General features: G+C 43.0%; 1 long non-coding RNA gene across 1 annotated transcript in view; it reads right to left on the reverse strand.

Annotated features, from left to right (window-relative positions):
• Positions 1-22153, reverse strand: part of LOC129023273 (uncharacterized) — a 28076-nt gene that overhangs the window by 2949 nt on the left and 2974 nt on the right. The window contains exons 2-10 of the long non-coding RNA XR_010125958.1: positions 19805-19912; positions 15900-15988; positions 14892-15171; positions 14505-14787; positions 12947-14340; positions 8227-8269; positions 5833-6016; positions 5024-5048; positions 49-135 (exon numbers count right to left, since the gene is read on the reverse strand). This is a non-coding gene — a long non-coding RNA (uncharacterized LOC129023273). The remainder of the gene's footprint in view (positions 1-48; positions 136-5023; positions 5049-5832; positions 6017-8226; positions 8270-12946; positions 14341-14504; positions 14788-14891; positions 15172-15899; positions 15989-19804; positions 19913-22153) is intronic.

The raw sequence follows: 22153 nt of genomic DNA on the forward strand, positions 1-22153 counted from the left end.
AATCCACAATTGTTATTCTTAAATCAACTTAATAAATCTCCACAGTACCTTCATGTGAGTGCACCCGGTGGTTTGCCCAGAGTCCAGGTTGTGTCATGTGCCTCTTGGTGTAGACGCTATATCTTCTTAGAATTTCTATCAGAGAAGAGCCTGGTTAATCCTTTTGCAATGCAGAGAGCTAATGACATGTTACTGACAGAAGACCAGAGGAAGAATTGTGATAATTGGTTCTGACTTCTGATCCCATTGTTTACTGGCTTCCAAGCAGAGCCATCTCAATCAAAGTTAGGTCTCAGGAAGATCATGGAGTTCAGTGAGCACTTTCTACATGGATTAGAAAGACTGCGTGTTTAATGCCTTCACATAGATGATGACACAGAAAGGCAGAGGGCTGGTGTAGTGGGGGCCTGGACCCCAATCCCACTACAGCCATGTAGACCTGGGAAGGTCATGTAATTTCTCAGCCCTCAGATCTCTGCACTGTCATGTTAAACTTTTCATAGGGCCTACTTACTAATATCACAGTATGGGGCTAGAAGAATCACTAAATGCAGGAGAATATTAAGAAAGAGAATCAGAACTTCAGTAGTGATATGTAAGGGTTTACTAAATGCCAGAAGGAATAAGCCAGAGACTTAGTAGTGGCTGAACACAGAGAGGCTGCTTGGGTGGCTCCAGGCCAGTGGAGGACGGTTCCCTGTTCGTCTTTTACGTGGGCGTGATGCCTTACAACTTCTGGAGGACATCTCCTGTTATCTCCGGGAATCCCCACATCAGCCCGGCAGGGTGGGCAGAGGAGGGGCTGCCGCTCAGATTTTACAGTGGAGGGCACTGAGTATCACTTAGAGATGGTGAGTGATTTGCAGAATCCCATTCTAATGAGGGAAGGATCTGGGTGGGGGGCGGAATAAATTTGGTTCCCTAGAGACAGATTCCTGAACAACTGAGACCTCTATATCATGCCCTGGACCACTGATCAAAGGGACCCCTTCACTCTCTCCAATCCTTTTATTCCAAGGTGTGTGGAAAGACAGAGTTCGTGCTCGGGAAGAGTTGCCTGAGATGAAGACAGGTCCCTAATTATAAAGCATTCTTTTCCTCTGCCTTTCAAATCTTCCACCCCAAGTATGACACAGTTTCCTTTAAAGGATGTCATCTGTGGGACCTTGGGAAGCACAAATGCGTGGGCTTCCTCCCCTACTCCCTTCACCCTGTCAGCTGCCTCTCAGTAACTGTTTCTTCCAGTGACCACAGTGAGCGACCAGTGTCTGCCTGTCTCCAAGACTGCTTAGGCCTTAGAACAATGCAAAACATCTATCACAAGATGCTTCTGCAAGTAACAACTTCTCTCCCACTTATCAAACCTGAATAAGTAGCTAATGCGAATTAACTGAAAATGAGGCCATCTGGGCTGGTGCTTTGGTGGTTTAATGAATTTAGTCTGCCACCCCCACTTTCTCCTTGACTGCTGATCTGAGCCACCTGGAACAAGCTGTGGCTAAGAATGGGCAGCAGGTGCACCAGCACGGAGTGTACACCTTATCAGCTCATTCTCTCCTCATCAAAGATAACTTTCCATTTTACAAACTCCACATCCATTCCTTGACCTTGCCATGGCAGACAGTCCTATCTCCTCTCAGAAAGACCCCTCCGGCTGGGCGCGGTGGCTCACGCCTTAATCCCAGCACTTTGGGAGGCCGAGGCGGGTGGATCACGAGGTCAGGAGATCGAGACCATCCTGGCTAACATGGTGAAACCCTGTCTCTTCTAAAAATACAAAAATTTAGCCGGGCGTGGTGGCGGGCACCTGTAGTCCCAGCTACTCGGGAGGCTGAGGCAGGAGAATGGCGTGAACCCAGGGGGTGGAGCTTGCAGTCAGCCGAGATTGCGCCACTGCACTCCAGTCTGGGAGACAGAGCAAGACTCTGTCTCAAAAAAAAAAAAAAAAAAAAAAAAAAGACCCCTCCATAGCCACAGCCTGGAAACCTCTGCCCCAGGACTCTCATTCAGGTTCACTCCGATCCCCCTTTCCTCTGTCTCCAGATGTCCCTTCCATTAAGCCAACGGCTCTGCCTCTTCTCCCAATCCTTCACTAGTGAAAATGCCACTGATTCTCTCTCGTGAGCCCTCTGAAAGTCCTCTCATAAAATACCACTGTTCATCCTATTTTTTTTTAAGTCCAACTCTAGATCACTAACATTTGTTTTCAGATTTTGGGTTCTACGTTCAGAGGAATGTTTCTGTCCTTCCCCTTTCCAGTCAAGTCTATTACTGCAGGAGTGGAATCAAGATTCTACTAAAATGATAAAGCACTATGGCTGTGTTTGCTCTGTGTATTCTCTGGAAGTGTGTGCCCAGGATTGCCAGTCTTTATTTTATTATTTGGTAGAAATAAAAGTAAGTGACATGTCTGATATTTACATTTTGAGTTTAAAAAATTTTTTATACTGTTTCCATCAAAACTCACTTTAGATATTAATATATTCATCTTGGTATTTTCTTCTAAATGCTATAAACCTGTGTTTCCCGTATTTATTTCTCTTAGTGATCTCTATCCTTCTGTGAACCCTTCCTTGCTCTCAGAGGGATCCTAAATACAGAAATGGAGATTTGCATTCCTGTTTGGAGAGATGTCATTTTCCGTTCTCAGAGCCTCCTGTGTGCCGTAGAGACCACCGTGTCCCTGCTTTAACCCTATGTAATAGAAACAAATAAGATCTTTATTCTCAGAAAGTTCAATAGTCTTAGAGGAGTCCCATATTCTTACACAACTCTGTCATCCAGGTCTCAGGCAAAGCCCTCATAACTTGGCAAAATTTAAGGTATCACAACTTTACAAGCTTCTATTTGTTATCACAAAGATGTGCCCACTTTTAGTAGAGATTTTAACAAGAGTGGCCTAGTTAACAAAAAGTAGAAAGTACTAGAAGAAAGCACATAAAGAACACATTATGTAAAATTTGACCTAAAAATGACCAATCTCACAGGGACACACAGAGCTGAACAACACACACAGGGCTATCGGATGGGGGACGGTGGGAGGAGGCAGGATCAGGAAAAATAACTAATGGGTACTAGGCTTAAAACCCAGGTGACAAGATAATCTGCACAAGAAACCCCCGTGACACAAGTTGACCTATGAAACAAACCTGCACATGCACCCCTGAACTTAACAGTTAAAAAAAACTGGTGGGACAAAAATGAGATACCATTTCACACCAGTCAGAATGGCTGTTATTAAAAAGTCAAAAAACAGCAGATACTGGCAAAATTGCAGAGAAAAGGGAGCACTTATACATTGTTAGAGACCGTGTAAATTAGTTCAACCATTGTGGAAAGGAGTGTGGTGATTCCTCAAAGAGCTAAAAACAGAAATATCATTCAACCCAGCCATCCCATTACTGGTTATATCCCCAAAGAAATATAAATCATTGTACCCTAAAGACATCCACACACATGTTCACAGCAGCACTATTCATAATAGCAAAGACCCAAATGCCCATCAATGACATATTGGATAAAGAAAATGTGGCACATATACACCATGGAATACTATGCAGCCATAAAAGAGGATGAGTTCATGTCCTTTGCAGGAACATGGATGGAGCTGGAGGCCATCATCCTTGGTAAACTAATAAAGGTACAGAAAACCAAATACCGCATGTTCTCACTTATAAGTGGGAGCTACGTGATGAGAACATGTGGACACAAAGAGGGGAAGAGCAGACTTGGGTTTACTTGAGAGTGGAGGGTGGGAGGAAGGAGAGGATCAGAAAAATAGATCCATTGTATACTAGGCCTAGTACCTGGATAATGAAATAATCTGTACAACAAACCCGTGTGACACAAGTTGAACTATATAACAAACCTGCACATGGACCCCTGGACTTAAAATAAAAGTTAAAAGGCCAGGTGTGGTGGCTTATGCCTGTAATCCCAGCACTTTGGGAGGCCGAGGCTGGCGGATCACGAGGTCAGGAGATCGAGACCATCCTGGCTAACACGGTGAAACCCCGCCTCTACTAAAAATACAAAAAATTAACCTGGTGTGGTGGTGGGCGCCTGCGGTCCCAGCCACTCGGGAGGCTGAGGCAGGAGAATGGCGTGAACCTGGGAGGTGAAGCTTGCAGTGAGCCGAGATCGCGCCACTGCACTCCAGCTTGGGCAACAGAGCAAGACTCCGTCTCAAAAAGTAAATAAATAAAAAATAAAATAAAATAAAAGTTAAAAAATAAATGACCCATCTTATTGACTAACCTCACCAGTCTTATGGATTCAATTAACCTGTTCAATTCTTTGTTGTGTTTACTCCATCAACTTCCTGTGTAACTGCACTCCACAAGGCACATAACAGAACCACTGAACACAGGAGGCAAATGAGGTCTTTTATCCTCCCCTTCAATTGTCTTACAAAGCTCATGCCCGAGTTTAGAGCATAAGTCATCAGTTTAGTCATAAGTCTATGACTTCCCAAATGAATGCTTTAACTGCAGCTACAGTACATACCATGCGTTGAGTAGCACTTCTCATGTGCTTTTAAGCAACTCTTTCAATATTGAGAGACAAGATTCAATACTAGGGAAATATTCTACGGTATTACATCATTAATTTTATGTTACAGAGACAACAGATTATTGAAAATGTATAAATAATGAAGTCCAGTCTTACTTTCAATACAGTGTGTAAGTTCATTGAGTGTGCAGACCCCTTAAGCTTGCACTCACCTGTGTGTGTTAGACACACATTCACAAACACATCACACAGACCTACACATAGACACCTTCTGCCTTGGTGCACACAAATCCATACCACCTAAAGTGAATATGCCTGTTTCCAGGGATTGCACATAGGTGACAAGAGTTTGTCACCTGAAAAACCAGTTTTAGTCGACCCCAAATTCTCATTCTTTCCAGGTGTCTTGGATCATGGAGATTGTCCAGACAAAAGTCAGCAATTAAGTTCCACATTTCTTATATATACACTTTTTTTTTAAACACCTGGTGAATGATTCCAGAATACATACCATTTATTGTGTTCCTTGGGGTCACCTGCAATTAGAAGAAAGAAAACACTCTGAGGATGAGATCATACTGTGGGCTGAGTGCACAGGTCTTTCGTTCTCTCAGGAGCTCTCGGTAACCAAGATGGGAAAGAACGTTTAAGTCTAAAGCCCCAAAATCTAGAGTAGAGTTCATCTGTAGAAAGCACAACAGCTTTTGTTGAAAAATATCTTTGTTGGCCGGGTGCAGTGGCTCACGCCTGTAATCCCAGCACTTTGGGAAGCTGAGGCGGGTGAATCATGAGGTCAGGAGATCAAGACCATCCTGGCTAACATGGTGAAACCCTGTCTCTACTAAAAATACAAAAAAAAAAAAATTAGCCAGGCATGGTGGTGGGCACCTGTAGTCCCAGCTACTCAGGAGGCTGAGACAGGAGAATGGTGAGAACAAGGGAGGCGGAGCTTGCAGTGAGCCGAGATCACACCACTGCACTCCAGCCTGGGCTACTCAGCAAGACTCCGTCTCAAAAAAAAAAAAAAAAAATCTTTGTCAAGACAATTTTGGGGTAGCAGTTACAAAATTCTTAATCTAAAGTGGAAAGCTTGTTGCAGAAGAAAGTGTCCCCTAACATGCTGTGTGTGACCCAGCCCTGCTAATTCCAGATGTCCTCTTGAATCAGGTGTCAGTGGGTGAGGTGCACCCCCTCCATCCCCAAGGAAACATTATCTAACACCTACAATGCACCTGAGCATTTTTCTCTATCTGATATCAATTGAAAAATGAAATAACCAAGAAAATAACACACATTTTAGGCAAAGACAGGCTACTTTACCTTGGTAACAGAGAAGGGGTCCTCATTTGCCCACTCTTTGGAATCCACCTTCCATTGATCTTCTGGGGGAACTGAAAGGACGCAGCATGACTGTCAGTTCATTGGTGGTGACATGAACAAAGGGCTAGAACTTATGGATGTGGTTGGTTAACAAGCATGAATTGAGCTTCTCCTGGGCCACCCTCTTCCATGGACCAAGGAAGGCAGAGAGACGGGCAGAAAGGAAATGAGAAATAGAGCCTTTGTCTTTCCAGGTAATAGCAAATGAAAGCAAGACGAAATAATCAAACTTCAAATGAGCAAATACTAAAATGCATGCTAGAATTCAACCACAGAGTCCTGTCACTCCCTCAGCCCATTTTAAAGTCCAGCAGAACTGCCACTGACTCCTTGATATTGACCAACTCCCTTTCAACCTCCACAGACCCCCATCTGCTGCTGTAACATTTAACATCTGGGGTATAGGATTCAGCCCGTTTATGTGTAAATTTATATTGAGGAACTAAATTCAATATCAGGTACCAGGGTTAATTATATTTACTCAATTTTTTGTTATAAATCAATTATTAAAAACTGGAAAATACTGAAATACATGTTAAAATATCCACTGTAAATCAAAGATCTTCCTTTTAGTCTTCCCTTCCTATCCCTTATGTTTGCAATCATTGCATGAGGGGGCCTAGTTTCAGCCAGGTCTAGTTCACCTAGCCAGATGAGGTCTAGTTTCAGCCCAAGCTACCCACAGTGAAGGAAGGCAGAGTGAGGAGATGACCCCATGTGAGCACCACCGAGGCTCTTTAACCCAGCTGTACAAGAGAGTTGCCACAAGGGTGACACCAGAGGCTAATTGTGAAGTGGTATCCCGTGTTCTGTGATTCTTGTGCCTTAGCCCTCTGAGTAGCTAGAATTACAGGTGTGCACCACCATTCACAGCTAATTTTGCATTTTTAGTAGAGACGGGGTTTCTCCATATTGGTCAGACTGGTCTCGAACTCCTGACCTCAGGTGATCCGCCTGCCTCGGCCTCCCAAAGTGCTGGGATTACAGGCATGAGCCACCGCGCCCAGCCGCCTTATTTATTCTTAACAAATGTAAGTGCCTCTAACTTTCGATTGTTTCCAAGTCATGGAACGAACAACCTCCTTGGAAAGAACTCTGAATGACAGGTCAGAAGAACTAAGTCACACAATCCATCAGAAACAATATTAACAGTTTTTCAAAGTTACACTTTATATGCAAACTTGTACAATTATCACCTTACTATTTTTAAATGTATCTTTACATATATGTATGTGACCTACATGTTTCCCGGTGTGAGTAAATCTGTATGTTCTTGGTTAATAGTGTTTACCGATTCATTTCACTTCTCTATCTTTGTGTGTTGAAATATGAACTGGATGAGAAAAAATGATTATACTTGATTATATTTACCTTTGGAAAGGTAAGTGGTTTGGGTGATTGACTGTAATTGTTATCTCTATCATTTTGGATAAAACCCAATCATAAAAATAAGTGTGTTTTGTTTCACACACTGACACACAGACAATACACATTCTTACTTCTTTTCAAAAAGTTAATATGTGAATATAAACGACATATTCCAAATTTACTAAACTGAATACACATTTCATGAAAAAGGAGAGAGGAAGGACATACTAAAAACAGGCCAGGGCCCGGTGTGGTGGCTCACGCCTGTAACACCACCACTTTGGGAGGCCGAGGCAGGTGGATCACCTGAGGTCAGGAGTTCAAGACCAGCCTGGCCAACATGGTGAAACCTCGTCTCTACAAAAATACAAAAATTAGCCAGGCATGATGGCGGGTGCCTGAAATCCCAGCTATTTGGGAGGCTGAGGCGAGAGAATCATTTGAACCCGGGAGGCGGAGGTTGTAGTGAGCCGAGATCGCACCGTTGCACTCCAGCCTGGGCGACAGGGTGAGACTCCATCTCAAAAACAAACAAACTAACAAAAAAACAACAACAAAAGACAACGATAGACACATTTTGTTGTGTTAAAAGCCTCAAAGACATCTGCATCATTCTAGCTTTGCTCCTAATTTTCAAAATTAATGATTTTAATAGGTTCTTAATTAGGTAAAAACTGCATTAAAACATACTTTGTCATATTTTTCCCAGAAGGATACCTAATTGGGTGGTTTGAGGGGTGCCAGATGTAACAGGAAATAAGACATGTCTTTTAAATAAAGGAAAAGCTCAAAGGCATCCTGCTTGATACTAGAATCAAATATATAAATTGAGGAATAAAACATAACCGGGAAACACATTTATAACTGCATATGAAAAATAGAGAAGAATTTTTTAATAAAATATATTTTTAAATATTAACTAGTACATTTGACAGGACAGCATTCAACAGGCCAATGTGAACATACCTTTAATGCAGGAACTCAGGTTCCCCATAAGAAAGACCAGAATCTGTGAAAATGACAGCAAGCATGTTCAACCTGCTATGAACTTTGAAAAACTCAGCACAGACAGTGGCAGTTAGGACCGAGGGCAAGATATACCCAATCACATAACCATGGTGATAGCATCATCAACGTCTCAGGGTAAAGTCACAATGCGTATTGTGAGGTCCACTTTCTGCTGCACCAACAAGAGTGCTTTCACATGCACAGGAGGGTCATTAAAGATTAGGTGTTTTATGGCAGGGAGTGGTGGCTCACGCCTCTAATCCCAGCACTTTGGGAGGCTGAGGTGGGCGGATCACGAGGTCAGGAGATAGAGACCATCCTGGCTAACACGGTGAAACCCCGTCTCTACTAAAAACACAAAAAATTAGCCGGGCGTGGTGGCGGGCGCCTGTAGTCCCAGCTACTTGGGAGGCTGAGGCAGGAGAATGGCATGAACTGGGGAGGCGGAGCTTGCAGTGAGCCGAGATAGCGCCACTGCACTCCAGCCTGGGCGACAGAGCGAGACTCCGTCTAAAAAAAAATAATAAAATAAAAGATTAGGCGTTTTACTTCAAAAAAAAAAAAAAAAACCAAGCTCATTAATTACTATTCTGTGCTTATTTAAAATAACTTTTAGGAGGAGAAATTGTGTACCCCAAAATATACTCAATGGCAAGAATTTCAAACTAAGCAGGGGCAAAATCGATATGTTAGTAACAACCAGAAGTTCCATTCTCAATTCGAAATTCCATTACCAGATATTTCTACCATTCCTGAGTCATCTAATATTTCTAGAACCAATAAGCAAACTGTTCAGGATTAAATTAAAGACAGCATAAATGGATATTCAGTTATAAAAGTCATGTTTCTTAAAAAGTGACATTTTTAAAAGTCACATTTTTTAAAAAGTCATATTTCCCTAAAAAGTCATATTTCTACCATTCCTGAGTGATCTAATGTTTCTAGAAGCAATAAACTGTTCAGAATTAGAAAAAAATGTTAGTTCATATTGTTATAAAAATCGTATTTCTCTAACAATATAATTATCAAACTTATTTTTCCACTTATCTCTATATATTACTATGCACTTATTTATCTCCCAAACTTTGTGAATTCACAGAGGAATTTGTCTACCATTGTGTATGTAAATGGCTGGCCATTCACTGAGTATTTAAAGGAAAAAAATCACTATATTTTCACCAGTGCATCTTCTCGGTGGGGTGAACACTTTCGGTGAATACATATAATTTTTTATTTGAGACAGGGTCTCACTCTGTCACTCAGGCTGGAGTGCAGTGGCTTGATCACGGCTCACTGCAGCCTTGACCTCCCAGGCTCAGGTGATCCTCCCAACTCAGCCTCCCATGTAGCTGGGACTACAGGTTCTTGCCGCCATGCTCAGCTAATATTTCGTAGAGACAGGGTTTTTCCATGGTGCCCAGGCTGGTCTTCAACTCTTGGATTCAAGCAATCCACCCACCTCGACCACCCAAAGTGTTGGGATTAGAGGCGTGAACCACCACGCCCAGCCTCATACATATAATTAAAGTGTTTCTGAATGCAGAATTTTAGATAACTTTCAAAATGTATATATAACTACATGTGTATTCTGGCTGATACATCAACACCCAATTGCAAATACTTTTATGATATGCTCAAGAAAACAAGCTGTTGAAAGGAAACTGACCTGCCCTAAAATAAATAGAACAAATGAAAATTTTAGGGTTAAGATGAGAGAGTTGCTATGTTTCAAAGAGAATAGGTACTCTTCATGATATAAATATTACAGTACAAATGTCTATCATTGCTAAGTACAAATTTCTAGAACAAATAAATAGGTCACAAATGATGTATACAATCTGCATTAATATAGATGATGCTATATTTTGTCCACCGATTATAAAACAGAGGGTGTAATGGGGTAGGTGCTGAAAGAATAGGTCATTCTGTGTTGTTATAAACAGAAAATTTCAACGGCTTCCAGATTGAACAAATATATGTATATACACAAATTATATATGTATACACACACACATTGATACTATAAGTTATATGTGTATGTGTTTGTATACTCAGAAATGCAGCAAACTAAAAAAAAAAACTTTAAAAATCCCCACAGATTCACACTTCTGAATGCTCAATTGGAGGAGAAAATTTAAAAAGAAGTGGAAAATATAGTGAGAAAATCCACTCATCCTATTAGAGGAGCTGATATCTTTTTTAAGTTTAGAGAGGCAGGCTTAAATAAGTAAATGTTTAGGATTTGAGATTTAATTGTACAAGTATTTTTTTTCCTTGAATTTCCTCCCAACTTTGTAAAATCATCAGACCAAAAACACACCATTTGATTAGGGTGCATTTTTATAGTACCTAACAATCAAGAGATTGAAAAAAAAAAAAAAGTTGATGGTGAATTTTGATAAATTCTAACATTTTCCTAGTTGAAAGAGGTAAATATGTTTTTATATGTGCTAAGAATTGTCTGATTTGAGTACAATGATGTTATTATGACTCTTGATAAATTTTGATCGTTTTTGAAATTATATCTAAAAGAATGTTTTTATTTGGCTTTTATTCCAGTTGATTTCAACAATGCTGAGTGAAATACATATATCAGAACAAAATCATGATGATGTCACAAATATTAACTATCTAATAGCTACTGTAGGTCAGACTTTTTTTTAGTTTGAGTCTAATTTGTTTCTTCCATCTTAAAACTCTCTAACATGAATTAAAGGGCTAAAAAGATGTACTGATTAGACATTTTTGATTAAAGGTTTGGTAAACTAAACAGTACTTTCATCTAGTATTAGGAATATTGAAAGGAAGAAAATGGATTATTTAGTAACTATGTAAAATGCATTAGTATTAGAGTTGCATTGCTTAGTATTGTGGTTGTCATCTAGCTTTTTTTTTTTTTTTAAACAGAGGCTTGCTCTGTTGCCCAGGCTGGAGTGCAGTGACGCGATCTTGGCTCACTGCAGCCTCTGCCTCCCGGGTTCATGCCATTCTTCTGCCTCAGCCTCCCGAGCAGCTGGGACTACAGGCGCCCACCACCATGCCCAGCTAATTTTTTGTATTTTTAGTAGAGACGGGTTTTCACCGTGTTAGCCAGGATGGTCTCTATCTCCTGACTTCGTGATCCGCCCACCTCGGCTTCCCAAAGTGCTGGGATTATAGGCGTGAGCCACCGCGCCCAGTTCATTTAGCTTATATGTTAATGGTAGGATTAAATATTATAGCTTTTCCTTTTTCTCCATGATGAGAATTCCTTTATTTTTGAAGGAAATAATTTTTATCTAATTTTTGATCTACTCATAATAATCCTAGAATTTTTATAAGCACTCTTATTGCATAATAAAACAGTTGTTATCTCATGCCATTTTATTCAAAGTCATGTGTTTCTGTTCAGTTGCTGGTTAGAATTGTTTAATAATTGACAAATATTTATTGAACACTCACTCTGTGCCATGTCCTCCTTTTGTCAGGTGCTGGGTATAGTGATGAATGAAACAGACTCTATCTTCATGGAACTTGGTCTAGTGAGCTTAGAAGTAAATTTTGTGAGTGCGAGGATGGGGAGTCAAACTGAGGGTTCTTAGTTTTGCCAGCATTTAACATGCTGCTCTTACCAATTTTAAGAAATAAATGGGCCAGGCGCGGTGGCTCACGCCTGTAATCCCAGCACTTTGGGAGGCCGAGGTGGGTGGATCACAAGGTCAGGAGATCGAGACCATCTTGGCTAATACGGTGAAAACCCGTCTCTACTAAAAATACAAAATATTAGCCGGGCGTGGTGGCGGGCGCCTGTTGTCCCAGCTACTCGGGAGGCTGAGGCAGGAGAATGGTGTGAACCCGGGAGGCAGAGCTTGCAGTGAGCCAGATGGTACCACTGCACTCCAGACTGGGTGACAGAGTGAGACTCCGTCTCAAAAAAAAAAAAAAAAAGAAAGAAATGTTAGTGTAGAAAGGTAATGTATTCCAAAAGAATCTGTTTTTCTTAGTGAAGAGTATCCACATAGACACTCATAGCAAAAAAAATTATAAGATGCATCAGAGATAAATAAAATAAAGTGTAGTTTTCCCAGAGCTGGATTTAGTTTCTGGTTTGATTTACTTTTACAACAGACATAAGAGATCACTTTGTAATGAAGTAAAATTTCACACTATAGAAACACAGTAAAAATATCTTCTTGAAGAAAATGCCAAATCCACCTTTAATCTCAAGGAAATAGGATTACTCAGATAGATCTGTTAGCATGTTACATATTAATAGACAACCTGCTGTGTAAATTACTTAAAAGCCATCTTTTGCAAAAATTTTCTCCCATTCTGTAGGTTGCCTGTTCACTCTGATTATAGTTTCCTTTGCTGTGCAGAAGCTCTTTAGTTTAATTAGATCCCATTTGTCAATTTTGACTTTTGTTGCCATTGCTTTTGGTGTTTTGGTCATAAAGTCTTTGGCCATGCCTATGTCCTGAATGGTACTGAGTTCATGTCCTTTGCAGGGACATGGATGAAGCTAGAAACCACTATTCGTAGCAAACTAACACAGGAACAGAAAACCAAACACCACATGTTCTCACTCATAAGTGAGAGTTGAACAATGAGAACACACGGACACAGGGAGGGGAACATCACACACCGGGGCCTGACAGGGGGTTGGGGGCTAGGGGAGGGATAACATTAAGAGAAATACCTAATGTAGATGACGGGTTGATGGGTGCAGCAAACCACCATGGCACGTGTATACCTATGTAACAAACCTGCACGTTCGGCACATGTATCCCAGAACTTAAAGTATAATAAAAAAATAAATAAAAATTTAAAAAATGGTTAAAAAGCCATATTTTAAAAGGTTTTTAAAATTCACAACATACTCCATTTTTGATATAACGTCTAATATTTCTTCTCTGTGGTAGAAATTTGTTTCTGAGAAATAAGAGGTCAAGGATATTAGAATAGCACAAAAAGTTTACATAAATGTGTTAACATTTTAAAGGCAACTACATATGAATAACATTAAAACATTGTTAAAAATTTATTGGAATGAATAATAAAATTATCAAGTTTATACTTAATAAGATCAAATATATTGCTTATATAATTTTAAAAGTAGTGCAGAATGTTTATTATTCTAGTCTTGCTAAAAATGATAAACTTCAAACATATCTATAGGAAAATAATTACAAAACTCAGCAAGTAATACGGGAGATAATTTGAAGAAATGTTGAAATAGTTTCTTACATAAAAACACTAGGTATTTCTTTCATAAAGGACACTAGGTAAAAGTTCCAGCAATGAGTAGAGAGGTGATCTAGGTACATTTTATTAATGATTATTGATACAGGTTTTCTCTTGAGAAAGTGCACAGCTGGGTATCAGCAGAGGAGACAGCATAGGCTCCTCAGATGTCAAAGCAGCGATATGTCAATGCCCATCACTCATCATCATAAAAGAGTGGCTGTGTCTTCCTGTGTCAGGCTCTGTGCCAGCAGCTGTGTGCCCCGTCTTCCCTTCCAGGGTCCTGCCTGAAGTCTGTGCTCACTCAGCCAGCCCTACCATCTGGGAGTAACAGTCACCTCCTTCTGTACTGGAATAAGCACCAGAGTTGGGTGGACAGTGTGGCCTGGCCCCACCAGCTCCCGGGAGAATCTCTTGTGCTCTCTCTCTCTCTCTCCTCTCTCTCTCTCTCCTCTCTCTCTCTCTCTGTCTCTGTCTCTCTCTCCTCTCTCTCTCTGTCTCTCTCCTCTCTCTCTCTGTCTCTCTCTCTCTCCTCTCTCTCTCTTCTCTCTCTCTCCTCTCTCTCTCTGTCTCTCTCTCTCCTCTCTCTCTCTCTCTTCTCTCTCTCTCTCTCTTCTTTCTCTCTCTCTCTCTCTGCAAGTCAGTTAACAACAATAAAACCCACCTGGTCAACCCATCTACAACACTCAGCTTTATCCCTATCCCTCTCTCACCATTCCTCTAGGGACACAGTTACCCTGTGGTTTCTCTTGGGTTCTTTCTCCTTCCTCCTCCAGATCCCTGGGATCAGCCATCAACCCTCCTGATATTCCCTCTCCTGTTTGGCTGCCTTCAGGCTCTTTGTTGAACCTGACACCAAAGGATGTCTTTTTAAACTGTCAGTTTCATCTATTCTGCCTCCAGTTCACAACCCGAAACACAACCAGATAATGAATCAAACCAAACCCCTCACTCTGACACACAAGGACCTCTACAGTCTGGATCCAAATGTCCTTACCTGACTTGACACTTACACTTCACTTGTTCAATCTGCTCATCAATGATGTATTCTGTCATCCCCTCAGCATGTCATTGCATTTAAAATGTCTCTTCTTTTTCCAAAGCCCTATCTCTCCCTAGTAATGTTGTGTATTTGTTCCAGAGCAGGACCCCACAGCCCAGTGAGACCCAAGTCACAATCAGCTCCTTCCCTGGCCTCTGTGGAAAGAGCTGCCCAGGACTTTGCTCCCAGAGCCCTCTGCAGCCTCCCCGCCGCCTCCTTTCATTGGATGGGGGTGACATTCTGCTCATGTCCTTCTAGTAATGCAAGAAAAACGTATTGAAAAATGCTGTTTTTTAGTATCAGTAACTTGGGGCATGACCCAGGGCATGGCCATAGATGCTTCTAGACTGATACTCACCAGGCTTTCAGGCCGACGCCACTCACATGGTCTCTACTGAGGGAATGCAGTCTGGCGAGAGAGCAGCAGGAGACACTGTGGATCTCTCTCAGGGTCTGTGCAGTGGGCAGCCACAGCTGTGCCAACCCCCTCCTACCCCACAAATTCCCCAGGGCTGGGTGACGGAGCTTGTACTCACTGAGGCTGACCTGGAAGCTGTGCCCTCCCTGGGTGTGGTTCCAGCACGCACTTCTTCCCAGGTCTGGCCTGTCAGACTTCCCCTGTCCACCAGCCCCTAGGACTTGAATAAATACATGGGATGAGGTAGAGGCAGGCAATGGTGGGGGACACATTGGCATCTATAACTCCTCCTCTGTGAGGTCAGTGGAAGGGATAAGAGAGGCCTGGAGCAGCCCACTCCAGCTCTGTACCTCAGAAGGGCTGTGTCCACCATGGCTTCTGTCCTCTTGCTGCTCCTCTCTTACTTCCCAGGTAGGGACAGGCCTCCCACATCCAGGGCAGGTCCCCCAGGCTTCAGCCGTCCCCTCTGGCTCAGATCTTCCAGCAACTTCATGCTGGTAGGTGAGCCAGCAGCCGTGTGCACATGTGTCTGCAGGTTCCCTCTTCCAGCCTGTGCTGACTTAGCTGCCCTCCCTCTCTGCATCTCTGGAAGCACCAGCCACACTCCCCTGCACCCTGAGCATTGGCTTCCATGCTGATTTCTATTGGATATACTGGTACCAGCATAAGCCAGGGAGCCCTCCCTGGTATCTCCTGAGCCACTACTAAAATGTACTTCATGACCAGGGCTCCAGGGTCCCGAGCTGCTCCTCTGGATTGATGGAAGGCTGGTCCAATAAAGGGCTTTTGCTCATATCTAAGCTCCAGTCTGAGGACGAGGCTAATTACTGTGTGACTGAGCACAGCAGTCCTTCGCACACTGACACACACAGGTGGGGAGGTGGGATAAAACCTCAGCCTGCTCAGAGTCTTGTTCTCTGACAATGTTTAGATATTAAAATAACTCACATATACAAACTCCACAGGGAAGCAATTTCTGGCTCAAAAAATACTCTCTTCTCAATTCTCCATGGAATGTTTCTGAAGTCTCAGGAATGCTGAAAACAAAAACAAAAACCTCGAGATACAACTGGTGTTGCCCGGTTATCTAGATGAGCAAAACTCAGAGCCTGTGGAGCTGACTTTATTATTATTATTATTATTTGGAAGAAGAGAAATGAGCCTTTCCTAGTTTTCTTTTTGGCCAGAGGCTGGAGACCATTCAAGCAGGTAGACAGTCGCTACAGCATGGACTCTGTCTTTGAGGGATCAGAGCAGAAACCTCCTTTTCCCTCTCCAGTCACCTCCCTCCAACCCCGATCATCTGTGCTTGGGGCTGCCTGAGGCTCCCCATGACCCAGGGATGAGGCACTAAAGTGTGAAATGAGTGAGGACACAGGTCCCAGAGGAGTTCCAGCGAAGATGTGGCCAGAGTCACTCACAGGTAGGTACCTGCACCTTCAGTGTTCATGTCAGGAGGTTGGGGGTACAGATGGGGGGAAATCAGGGCCTGAGGGCAGCAAACCTTTCTGTGGAGCATGAGAGGGTGAAGGGGAGGCTCCACCATTGCTGGAAAAACACCGTGCCTGCTCTGGGGAAGTTGGGGGATGTTGATTTCATGGATGTGGACTTTCCTATAGCTGATCCCACTCAAGACCAAGGGGACCCCAATGGGTGATTTTCTCAGAGACCACAAAAACTATCTAGTGTTTTCTCCTCTCGTACCTTACCATCAGAGCTTTTCAACAGTCCAGGTGGCGGGGAGGGTTGTGGGGCATCAGGGAGCAGGAACTCCGCAACCTGTGCATGCAGAATTCCCTCTGTAAAGCTCTTGTTGTGCCCCAGACCCTGAGGTCACCTTCTCCTGCACAAGGGGCAGTAGAGACATTGGAAGTTACCATGGCAACAAGTGCCATGGACTCTGAGGGAGAGACACTGTGTTTGTCACCTAGGACAGGGAGGATGGACCTTCAGAGATTTGAGCCTTATTATCCAGATGCAGGTTTGTCAATGGAAACCCTCTGTCCACCTCTGGACTGCAGCATTATGGGTAAGGCTGATTGTCTCTGTCATACGGCTGAACACAGCCTCATGAACAGAAAGAGCTCCTGATCCATGGAAAAATGGATAAAAATCTTGTCCTTCTCTTCTTACCAGAATGTACGTTGGTCCAAATAGTGGCCATGGCACTGGATGTGTAGGTGGCAGCTGCAGAGCCAGGGGCAGTGGATGGGCCAGGGGGATACGGCAGGGTGGGTGCTTGTGGGGTCAAAGTAGAAGTGGTGAGTAATGGCCCCCCAAGGTTGAATGTGTTTTGGTGCCCGGGGCTGGCTGGCCTCCCGGAGCAGAGGTTGGGGCTGGACTGGAGCTGGAGGTGTCAGGCCTCCAAACTGGAGACAGTGGTCAAAGGTGGGGATCTGTGCTGCTGCCCCTCAGCGGCCCCAGATATGGGCTAAGCAGTGGCCCCAGGGTTAGTGGAAAGTTTCAAATTTGGGGTGGGGCCACAGAACCCCAGTGCAGGAAGGTGGTAGTGTCCTTGGCTGAGGCTGTGCTGCCACCTAGGGGTGTGGGAAAGGTCTGGAAAGATGGAAAGTAGCTCCCACTGGAGCCAGCAGGAGGCCCTAGAATGAGAGGCTAGGAAAGGGGAGTGGTGTCCGTGGGTGTGACAATGGTGTCCACTGGGGAGCCAGTTCTGCAGATGTGCTGGCTGAGGGCCTGGAACTGGCTGCACATGCAGCGAATGGCTGACCAGGGAGAGAGGGGCACTAGGATCCATGGGGAGAGAGAGGCCCTGAGTGAAGAAGACAGGAGAATCCATACACATTTTTGTTGCGGTTGACTACTTCGTTATGGGGGTGCTGGGAGATGTGAGGAAGACTGAACTGGCACCTGCTGCAGCTGTGGCTGAGGCCGTGGGGCAGGCCTCAGATGTCTTGAGCAGTCCCCACCCTGGGTCAGTGCACTCTATTCCTCTCTTTGAAGAGCTAGACTTGTATCCTTGCTGCCTCACCCATGAGCATCTCTGTTCCTGGTTTCCCCTCCGAGTCTGCACTGACTCACTCACCTCCCTATCTTCATCTCTGAGAACTTTGAGACTTGCCTGTGCACTGAGCAGTGGTTTTAGTGTTGATGACTTTGTGACCATGTGGTATCAGCAGAAGCCAGGGAATCTTCTCTGGGTTCAACTGTACTCCTCAAGTACACCGTGGGGATTAGAAATCCAGGGGCTTGGCTGGGCACCGTGGCTCACGCCTGTAATCCCAGCACTTTGGGAAGCTGAGGTGGGTGGATCACAAGGTCAGGAGATTGAGACCATCCTGGCTAACACGGTGAAACCCCGTCTCTACTAAAAATACAAAAAATTAGCCGGGCGTGGTGGTGGGTGCCTGTAGTCCCAGCTACTCGGGAGGCTGAGGCAGCAGAATGGTGTGAACCCGGGAGGCGGAGCTTGCAGTGAGCTGAGATCGCGCTACTGCACTCCAGCCTGGGCAACACAGTGAGACTCCGTCTCAAAAAAAAAAAAAAAAAAAAATTACTGTGAAAAATATTCCATTACATATTCCCAAGCAAATGAGCTGCACTTCTTTACTGTATTTTACAATTTAGTACCACGATTTTAGGCCTCAATCTTCTCTTCACATCACTGGTATTTTAAATTTGGCAATAAATATGAAATTCCTTTTCACTTACAGACTCATTATATTATTACTTTGAAAATGCATTAATTTCTTCGGAAGGTTTTGAGCCTCTATCTTTTTTTGAGTTAATATTTAAATTCTCTGCTTATTTTAATAGCCTGTACTAAGTGAAAATAGTATTTATGCAAGTAAACAAATCACTATAGGTGTTCAAGACTTTAATTTTAAATTTTGTCATCATTGAGGTTTAAATTTTTTACCTTCTGTCCTCTTAAAATGTATATTAACAGCTTGTGACGTAAAATAGTTTTAAGTATGATGTATGATGCATCTGCATATAAATGAAGATGGTGTGCACAAAGACACTTTGCTATGGGAACTGTACTGGAAGATTTATGAAAGCATGTGAAATTGCACCTAAAATTGTGTTATTAGTGACTATAAGCAGCAATGCTAAATTTATTGTACTTGATGAATGAATGTATTTAGTCTAGTCACAATTACTTTGGTTTAAATGTATAAATGTCTTTAGAGTTTTTTTTAAAGTGTAATTTGTACTATTGTGGGGGTGTACGTGGACTGCAGGGGTTATTGTCAATGTGTGATTTGTGTTTTTATTTTATATATAATATATAATATATATTTATTTTATATATTAGAAGATTTTATAGAATCATCTAATGTGATATACCAATTTTTTTTTTTTTTTTTGAGATGGAGTCTTGCTCTGTCGCCCAGGCTGGAGTGCAGTGGCGCAATCACGGCTCACTGCAAGCCCTGCCTCCCAGGTTCATTCCATTCTTCTGCCTCAGCCTCCTGAGTAGCTGGGATTACAGGCGCCTGCCACCACACCCGGCTCATTTTTTTTTTTTGTATTTTTAGTAGAGACGGGGTTTCACCATGTTGGTCAGGCTGGTCTTGAACTCCTGATCTCAGGTGATCCACCCGCCTCGTCCTCCCAAAGTGCTGGGATCACAGGTGTGAGCCACAGCACCTGGCCAGTGTGGATTTCTAGAGAGGGGGAATTCTTCTCCACACTTGTTGGGGGAAGTAAACTAATACATACACTACAGAAACAATGTGATGCTTCCTCAAAATATTAAAACTACAATGACCATTTCCGCTCGCAATTGTACTGCTAGGTATACATTCAACCCACATGAAATTGGTACATGGAAGAGAGAGGTGGTGGACTGCAGCACTATTCACAGGAGTCAGGGAAATGAATCAACCTACCGTCCATATGCAGATGAAAAAATAAACTCCCATGTGTGTACAAAATGGACGACTCTTCAGCCAGGAAAATTCAATGACATCACCTCATGGGGAGCCCTGTGGTTGTACCTGGAGGATGTGATGGTAAATGAAATGAGCCAGGCAGAGAAAGACAAACCTTGTATTATCTCACTCATACAGAATCTAAAAATAAAAAACTTGATCTCAAAGACCTAGAGAGTGCAACAGCGGTTACTAGAGCTTGGGGGAAGAAGGGAGGATGATAAGGGATTGGAAATAGGTGCATAAAAAATTACCACTGAAGTATGCAAATATAAATATGTGGGACTAGGTAAAACTTTAGGATTTCTACAGAGCAAAGGAAACAATGAACCAAGAGTCAAGGCACCCTAAAAACTGAGAGAGAATTTTGGAAGAAAATCCTATCTCTGAAACGGATTCTCATCTAACACGTACAACAAACTGACATGACTAAGGTGAAATAAACAGTATCAACAACAAAACGAAAAACCCCTGCAACCTCAAATACCCAATCCTAAAGGACCTGAATAGACCCTGTCTGAAAAGAAGACATGAAATTGACACAGAAATGAAAAGTTTCTCACAATCACTAATTCTCGCAAAAACATAAAATCACACTCAGTTACTATTTTATTTCACTAAAAATGCATATTACCAGGCCGGGTGTGGTGGCTTATACCTGTAACCCCAGCATTTTGGGAAGCCAAGGCGGGTGGATCATGAGGTCAGGAGTTCTAGACCAGCCTGGCCAACGTGGTGAAACCTCATCTCTACACTAAAGATACAAAACATTAGCCAGATGTGGTGCCACGTGCCTGTAATCCCAGCTACTCAGGAGGCTGAGGCAGGAGAATAGCTTGAACCTGGGAGGTGGAGGTTGCAGTGAGCTGAGATCGTGCCATTGCACTCCAGCCTGGGTGACAGTGTGAGACTCCATCTCAAAAAAAAAAAAAAAAAAAAAGCATATTACCAAAACAAAAACAATAATTCTTGAAGGGGATGGCCAGTGCAGACGTGCAGAAAGGAAAACTCTCATACACTATGGGTAAGAATTAAATCACTCTACACACTGTGAAAAACAGTTGGAAGTTCCTCAAAACACTACATACAACTACCGTTTCAGCTAGCAGTCCTACCACTGGGTATACCTTTAAAGCAAGTGAAATCTTCATGTTCAAAAGAGATATCTGCTTTCCCATGGTGACTGAAACACTAGTCACGACAGCCAAGGTACAGAATAAACCTATCTGTCCATCCTCAGGTGAAGGGATAAAGAAAATGCCCTGTATGTGTGTGTATGTATATATATATATATACATATATATATATATATATACATATATATATATATATATACACATATATACATATATAATGAAATACTCTTCAGCCATAACCTTCCAGGAAATCCTATCATCTCTGCCGCCAGGTGGAGAAAGCTGGAGGACATTAGGTAAACTATGAAACGACACTGGTTGGAGAGAGATCTACACTGCATGATCTCAGGCATGTAGAATCCAAAAAATTTATCTCCTAGAAGCAGAAAGTTCAATAGTGGTTACCAGAGGCTGGGGAGATGAGGAGGCCTAGGCAAGGAATGGTGAGCCGAACACTACCCACTCCAAATGTATTCACTTGTTCGGAGACAGTCTTGCTTTGACACCCAGACTGGAATGGGTGCCATCATGGCTCACTGCAGCACCCACCTCCCAGGCTCAAGTGGTTCTTCTGTCCTAGCCTCCCAACTGGGACCACAGAAATGTGCCACCATTTTCAGCTAATATATATTTTTTTCATTTGTAGGGATAGGGGCTCCCTATTTTGCCTGTGTTGCTCTCAAACTCCTGGGCTTAGGCAATCCTCTCACCTTGGCCTCCCAAAGTGCTGAGATTCTAGGTTTCAGCCACCATGCCTGATCCTATGTTTATATGTTGAAATTCTAACCCTCAATCTCATGGTATCAGGAGGTGGGAGGTAATGAGGTCCTGAGGGTAGAGCCCGCATTATTGGGATTGCTGGCTTATTAAAAGGAACCCCAGAGAGCTCTCTTCCCCCTCTCTCTGCCAGGCGAAGACACAACCTGAAGTCTGCAGTCTGCCACTCAGAAGACAGTCCTCACCAGGGCTCAACCAGGCTGGCACCCTGATATCCAACTTCCAGCCTCTGGAATTGGGAGAAATACAATTCTGTCTTTGATGGGCTCCCCAGGCTATGGCTCTTTGCTCTAACAGCCTGAACTAACACAGAAGTGCTATCCCATCATCTGTGTTGTATTCTATTCAGAAGGGCATCACTAACCCCTCAGTGCTATGAGCCTTTGTGGATGCT

The sequence above is a fragment of the Pongo pygmaeus genome, chromosome 23, assembly GCF_028885625.2.
Source record: "Pongo pygmaeus isolate AG05252 chromosome 23, NHGRI_mPonPyg2-v2.0_pri, whole genome shotgun sequence".
NCBI classification, from domain to species: Eukaryota; Metazoa; Chordata; class Mammalia; order Primates; family Hominidae; genus Pongo; species Pongo pygmaeus.